Below are 7,897 nucleotides of genomic sequence, written 5' to 3' on the forward strand. Positions count from 1 at the left end.
AATTGCATCGGGATTGAATACAACAGGCGCACCATGCACACTTTCCTCCATGGGAGTAATGTCTGAAAAAGTCTACGCTTTGATCGTTCCCTGGAAGACCAGTAGTAGTTTCCCATGCACACCTTAAGGCAATCTGTAATCTGTGGACCTTCAAAGTGTTGATGAAACACAGAAATTCCATCTGGAGTGAATACAACAGTCACCATCCGCACTTTACTCCATGGGAGTAATTCTCAATCAGGCTACGCTTTGATCGTTCCCTGGAAGACAAGTAGTAGTTTCTGATGCACATCTGGTGGCATTCTGTAATCTGTGGACCTTCAAAGTGTTGATGAAATACAGAAATTGCATCGTGGTTGAATACAACAATCACCATCCGCACTTTAATCCATGTTAGTAATGTCTCAAAGAGTCTACGATTTGATCGTATCCTGGAAGACGAGTAGTAGTTTCCGGTGCACATCTGGAGGCATTCTGTAATCTGTGGTCTATCAGAGTGTTGATGAAACACAGAAATTGCATCGGGATTGAATACAACAGTCACCACGCACACTTTCCTCCATGGGAGTAATGTCTCTAACAGTCTACGCTTTGATCGTTCCCTGGAAGACCAGAAGTAGTTTCCGATGCACATCTGTAGGCATTCTGTAATCTGTGGACTATCAGAGTGCTAATGAAACACAGAAATTGCATCGGAATTGAATACAACAGTCACCATTACCACTTTCCTCCATGGGAGTAACGTCTCAGTGAGTCTACGCTTTGATCCTTCCGTGGAAGACCAGTAGTAGTTTACGATGCAATTCTAAAGGCATTCTGTAATCTGTGGACTATCAGACTGTTGATGAAACACAGAAATTGCATCGGGATTGAATACAACAGGCACCATGCGCACTTTCCTCCATGGGAGTAATGATTCAAACAGTCTACGATTTGATCGTTCCCAGGAAGAACAGTAGTGGTTTCCGATGCACATCTGGAGGCATTCTGTAATCTGTGGACTATCAGAGTGTTGATGAAACACAGAAAATGCATCGGGAATGAATACAACAGTCACCATGTGCACTTTCCTCCATGGGAGGAATGTCTCAAAGAGTTTACGCTTTGATCGTTCCCTGGAAGACCAGTAGTAGTTTCCGATGCACATCTGGAGGCATTCAGTAATCCGTGGACTATCAGAGTGTTGATGAAACACAGAAATTGAATCTGGATTGACTACAACCGTCACCATGAGCACTTTTCTCCATAGGAGTAATGTCTCAAACAGTCTACGCTTTGATCGTTCCCTGGAAGACCAATATTAGTTTCCTTGCACATCTGGAGGCATTCTGTAATCTGTGGACTACCAGAGTGTTGATGAAACACAGATATTGCCTCAGGATTGAATACAACAGTCACCATGTGCACTTTCCTCTATGGTAGTAATGTCTCAACCAGTCTACGCTTTGATCGTTCGCTGGAAGACCATTAGTAATTACAGATGCACATATGGAGGCATTCTGTAATCTGTGGACAATCAGAGTGTTTATGAAACACATAAATTGTATCGGGATTGAATACAAGAGTCACCATGCGCACTTTCCTAAATGGGAGTGATGTCTGAAACAGTCTACGCTTTGATCGTTCCCTGGAAGACCAGTAGTAGTTTCCGATGCACATCTGGAGGCATTCTGTAAACTGTGGACTATCAGAGTGTTGATGAAACACAGAAACTGAATCAGGATGAATACAACAGTCACTATGCGCACTTTCCTCCATGGGTGTAATGTTTCTAACAGTCTACCCTTTGATCGTTCCATTGAAGACCAGTAGTAGTTTCCAATGGACATCTGGAGGCATTCTGTAATCTGTGGACTATCAGAGTGTTGATGAAAGCCTAAAATTGCAACGGGATTGAATACAACATTCACCATGCGCACTTTCCTCCAATAGAGTAATGTCTCAAACAGTCTACGATATGATCGTTCCCTAGAAGTCCAGTAGTAGTTTCCGATGCACATCTGGATGCATTCTGTAATCTGTGGACTATCAGAGTGTTGATGAAACACAGAAATTGCATCGGAATTGAATACAACAGTCACCATGCGCACTTTTCTAGATGGGAGTAATTTCTCAAACAGTCTACGCTTTGATCGATCCCTGGAAGACCAGTAGTAGTTTCCGATGCACATCTGGAGGCATTCTGTAATCTGTGGACTATGAGAGTGTTGATGAAACACAGAAATTGCATCGGGATTGAATACAACAGTCACAATGCGCACTTTCCTCCATGGGAGGAATGTCTCAATCATTCTACGTTTTGATTGTTCCCTTGAAGACCAGTAGAATTTTCTGATACACATCCGGGGCATTCTGTAACCTGTGGATTATCAGGTGTTGATGAAACACTGAAATTGCATCGTGATTGAATACAACAGTCACCATGCGCACTTTCCTCCATGGGAGTAATGTCTCAAAGAGTCTACGCTTTGATCGTTCCCTTGAAGACCAGTAGTAGTTACCGATGTACATCTGGAGGCATGCTGTAATCTGTGGAATATCTGAGTGTTGATGAAACACCGAAATTGCATCGGGATTGAATACAACAGTCACCATACGCACTTTCCTCCATGGGAGCAATGTTTCAAACAGTCTACGCTTTGATCGTTACCTGGAAGACCATGTGTAGTTTCCGATGCACTTCTGGAGGCATTCTGTAATCTGTGGACTATCAGAGTGTTGATGAAACACAGAAACTGCCTTTGGATTGAATACAACAGTCACTATGTGCACTTTCCTCTATGGTAGTAATGTCTCAAACAGTCTACGCTTTGATCGTTCGCTGGAAGACCAGTAGTAGTTTCCGATGCACATCTGGAGGCATTCTGTAACCTGTGGTTTATCAGACTGTTGATGAATCACAGAAATTGCATCGGGATTGAATACAACAGGAACTATGCGCACTTTCCTCCTTGGGAGTAATGTCTTAAAAAATCTATTTTTTGATCGTTCCCTGGAAGACCAGAAGTAGTTTCCGATGCACATCTGAAGGCATTCTGTAATCTGTGGACGTTCAAAGTGTTGATGAATCACAGAAATTGCATCGGGATTGAATACAACAGTCACCATCCGCACTCTACTACATGTTAATAATGTCTAAAACACTTTACGCTTTGATCGTTCCCTGGAAGACCAGTGTTAGTTTCCGATGCACATCTGGAGGCATTCTGTAATCTGTGGACTATCGGAGTGTTGATGAAAACAGAAATTGAATCGGGATTGAATACAACAGTCACCATACGCACTTTCCTATATAAAAGTAATGTCTCAAACAGACTACGATTTGATCGTTCCCTGGAAGACCAGTAGTAGTTTCCGATGCACATCTGGAGGCATTCTGTAATCTGTGGACTATCAGAGTGGTGATGAAACACAGAAATTGCATCGTGATTGAATACAACAGTCACCATGCGCACTTTCCTCCATTCGAGTAATGTCTCAAACAGTCTGTTTTTGATCGTACCCTGGAAGACCAGAAGTAGTTTCCGATGCACATCTGGACGCATTCTGTAATCTGTGGACCTTCAAAGTGTTGATGAAACACAGAAATTGCATCTGGAGCGAATACAACAGTCACCATCCGCACTTTCCTCCATGGGAGTAATTCTCAAACAGGCTACGCTTTGATCGTTCCCTGGAAGACCAGTAGTAGTTTCCGATGCTCATCTGGTGGCATTCTGTAATCTGTAGACTATCAAGGTGTTGATGAATCACAGAAATTGCCTCGGGATTGAATACAACAGTCACCATGCGCACTTTCCTCCATGGGAGTAATGTCTGAAACAGTCTACGCTTTGATCACTCCCAGGAAGACCAGTAGTAGTTTCCGATGTACATCTGGAGACAATCTGTAATCTGTGGACTATCAGACTGTTGATGAAACACAGAAATTGCATCGGCATTGAATACAACAGGCACCATGCGCACATTTCTCCTTGGGAGTAATGTCTTAAACAGTCTATTCTTTGATCGTTCCCTGGTAGACCAGAAATAGTTAACGATGCACATCTGGAGGCATTCTGTAATCTGTGGTCTATCAGAGTGTAGATGAAACACAGAAATTGCATCGGGATTGAATACAACAGTCACCATTCTCACTTTTTTCCATGGGAGTAATTCTCAAACAGTCTACGATTTGATCATTCCCTGGAAGATCAGTAGTACTTTCCGATGCACATCTGGTAGCATTCTGTAATCTGTGGACCCTCAAAGTGTCAGTTGTATTCAATCCCGAAGCAATTTCTGTGATTCATCGACACCATGCGCACTTTCCTCCATGGGAGTAATGTCTGAAAAAGTCTACGCTTTGATCGTTCCCTGGAAGACCAGTAGTAGTTTCCCATGCACACCTTAAGGCATTCTGTAATCTGTGGACCTTCAAAGTGTTGATGAAACACAGAAATTCCATCTGGAGTGAATACAACAGTCACCATCCGCACTTTCCTCCATGGGAGTAATTCTCAATCAGTCTACGCTTTGATCGTTCCCTGGAAGACAAGTAGTAGTTTCTGATGCACATCTGGTGGCATTCTGTAATCTGTGGACCTTCAAAGTGTTGATGAAACACAGAAATTGCATCGTGGTTGAATACAACAATCACCATCCGCACTTTAATCCATGTTAGTAATGTCTCAAAGAGTCTACGATTTGATCGTATCCTGGAAGACGAGTAGTAGTTTCCGGTGCACATCTGGAGGCATTCTGTAATCTGTGGTCTATCAGAGTGTTGATGAAACACAGAAATTGCATCGGGATTGAATACAACAGTCACCACGCACACTTTCCTCCATGGGAGTAATGTCTCTAACAGTCTACGCTTTGATCGTTCCCTGGAAGACCAGAAGTAGTTTCCGATGCACATCTGTAGGCATTCTGTAATCTGTGGACTATCAGAGTGCTAATGAAACACAGAAATTGCATCGGAATTGAATACAACAGTCACCATTAGCACTTTCCTCCATGGGAGTAACGTCTCAATGAGTCTACGCTTTGATCCTTCCGTGGAAGACCAGTAGTAGTTTACGATGCAATTCTAAAGGCATTCTGTAATCTGTGGACTATCAGACTGTTGATGAAACACAGAAATTGCATCGGGATTGAATACAACAGGCACCATGCCCACTTTCCTCCATGGGAGTAATGATTCAAACAGTCTACGATTTGATCGTTCCCAGGAAGAACAGTAGTGGTTTCCGATGCACATCTGGAGGCATTCTGTAATCTGTGGACTATCAGAGTGTTGATGAAACACAGAAAATGCATCGCGAATGAATACAACAGTCACCATGTGCACTTTCCTCCATGGGAGGAATGTCTCAAAGAGTTTACGCTTTGATCGTTCCCTGGAAGACCAGTAGTAGTTTCCGATGCACATCTGGAGGCATTCAGTAATCCGTGGACTATCAGAGTGTTGATGAAACACAGAAATTGAATCTGGATTGACTACAACCGTCACCATGAGCACTTTCCTCCATAGCAGTAATGTCTCAAACAGTCTACGCTTTGATCGTTCCCTGGAAGACCAATATTAGTTTCCTTGCACATCTGGAGGCATTCTGTAATCTGTGGACTACCAGAGTGTTGATGAAACACAGATATTGCCTCAGGATTGAATACAACAGTCACCATGTGCACTTTCCTCTATGGTAGTAATGTCTCAACCAGTCTACGCTTTGATCGTTCGCTGGAAGACCATTAGTAATTACAGATGCACATATGGAGGCATTCTGTAATCTGTGGACAATCAGAGTGTTGATGAAACACATAAATTGCATCGGGATTGAATACAAGAGTCACCATGCGCACTTTCCTAAATGGGAGTGATGTCTGAAACAGTCTACGCTTTGATCGTTCCCTGGAAGACCAGTAGTAGTTTCCGATGCACATCTGGAGGCATTCTGTAAACTGTGGACTATCAGAGTGTTGATGAAACACAGAAACTGAATCAGGATGAATACAACAGTCACTATGCGCACTTTCCTCCATGGGTGTAATGTTTCTAACAGTCTACCCTTTGATCGTTCCATTGAAGACCAGTAGTAGTTTCCAATGGACATCTGGAGGCATTCTGTAATCTGTGGACTATCAGAGTGTTGATGAAAGCCTAAAATTGCAACGGGATTGAATACAACATTCACCATGCGCACTTTCCTCCAATAGAGTAATGTCTCAAACAGTCTACGATATGATCGTTCCCTAGAAGTCCAGTAGTAGTTTCCGATGCACATCTGGATGCATTCTGTAATCTGTGGACTATCTGAGTGTTGATGAAACACAGAAATTGCATCGGAATTGAATACAACAGTCACCATGCGCACTTTTCTAGATGGGAGTAATTTCTCAAACAGTCTACGCTTTGATCGATCCCTGGAAGACCAGTAGTAGTTTCCGATGCACATCTGGAGGCATTCTGTAATCTGTGGACTATGAGAGTGTTGATGAAACACAGAAATTGCATCGGGATTGAATACAACAGTCACAATGCGCACTTTCCTCCATGGGAGGAATGTCTCAAACATTCTACGTTTTGATTGTTCCCTTGAAGACCAGTAGAATTTTCTGATACACATCCGGGGCATTCTGTAACCTGTGGATTATCAGACTGTTGATGAAACACTGAAATTGCATCGTGATTGAATACAACAGTCACCATGCGCACTTTCCTCCATGGGAGTAATGTCTCAAAGAGTCTACGCTTTGATCGTTCCCTTGAAGACCAGTAGTAATTACCGATGTACATCTGGAGGCATGCTGTAATCTGTGGAATATCTGAGTGTTGATGAAACACCGAAATTGCATCGGGATTGAATACAACAGTCACCATACGCACTTTCCTCCATGGGAGCAATGTTTCAAACAGTCTACGCTTTGATCGTTACCTGGAAGACCATGTGTAGTTTCCGATGCACTTCTGGAGGCATTCTGTAATCTGTGGACTATCAGAGTGTTGATGAAACACAGAAACTGCCTTTGGATTGAATACAACAGTCACTATGTGCACTTTCCTCTATGGTAGTAATGTCTCAAACAGTCTACGATTTGATCGTTCGCTGGAAGACCAGTAGTAGTTTCCGATGCACATATGGAGGCATTCTGTAACCTGTGGTTTATCAGACTGTTGATGAAACACAGAAATTGCATCGGGATTGAATACAACAGGAACTATGCGCACTTTCCTCCTTGGGAGTAATGTCTTAAAAAATCTATTTATTGATCGTTCCCTGGAAGACCAGTAGTAGTTTCCGATGCACATCTGGAGGCATTCTGTAATCTGTGGACTATCAGAGTGGTGATGAAACACAGAAATTGCATCGTGATTGAATACAACAGTCACCATGCGCACTTTCCCCCATTCGAGTAATGTCTCAAACAGTCTGTTTTTGATCGTACCCTGGAAGACCAGAAGTAGTTTCCGATGCACATCTGGACGCATTCTGTAATCTGTGGACCTTCAAAGTGTTGATGAAACACAGAAATTGCATCTGGAGCGAATACAACAGTCACCATCCGCACTTTCCTCCATGGGAGTAATTCTCAAACAGGCTACGCTTTGATCGTTCCCTGGAAGACCAGTAGTAGTTTCCGATGCTCATCTGGTGGCATTCTGTAATCTGTAGACTATCAAGGTGTTGATGAATCACAGAAATTGCCTCGGGATTGAATACAACAGTCACCATGCGCACTTTCCTCCATGGGAGTAATGTCTGAAACAGTCTACGCTTTGATCACTCCCAGGAAGACCAGTAGTAGTTTCCGATGTACATCTGGAGACAATCTGTAATCTGTGGACTATCAGAGTGTTGATGAAACACAGAAATTGCATCGGGATTGAATACAACAGTCACCACGCGCACTTTCC

This window comes from Schistocerca gregaria, unplaced genomic scaffold (assembly GCF_023897955.1).
Source record: "Schistocerca gregaria isolate iqSchGreg1 unplaced genomic scaffold, iqSchGreg1.2 ptg000178l, whole genome shotgun sequence".
NCBI lineage: Eukaryota > Metazoa > Arthropoda > Insecta > Orthoptera > Acrididae > Schistocerca > Schistocerca gregaria.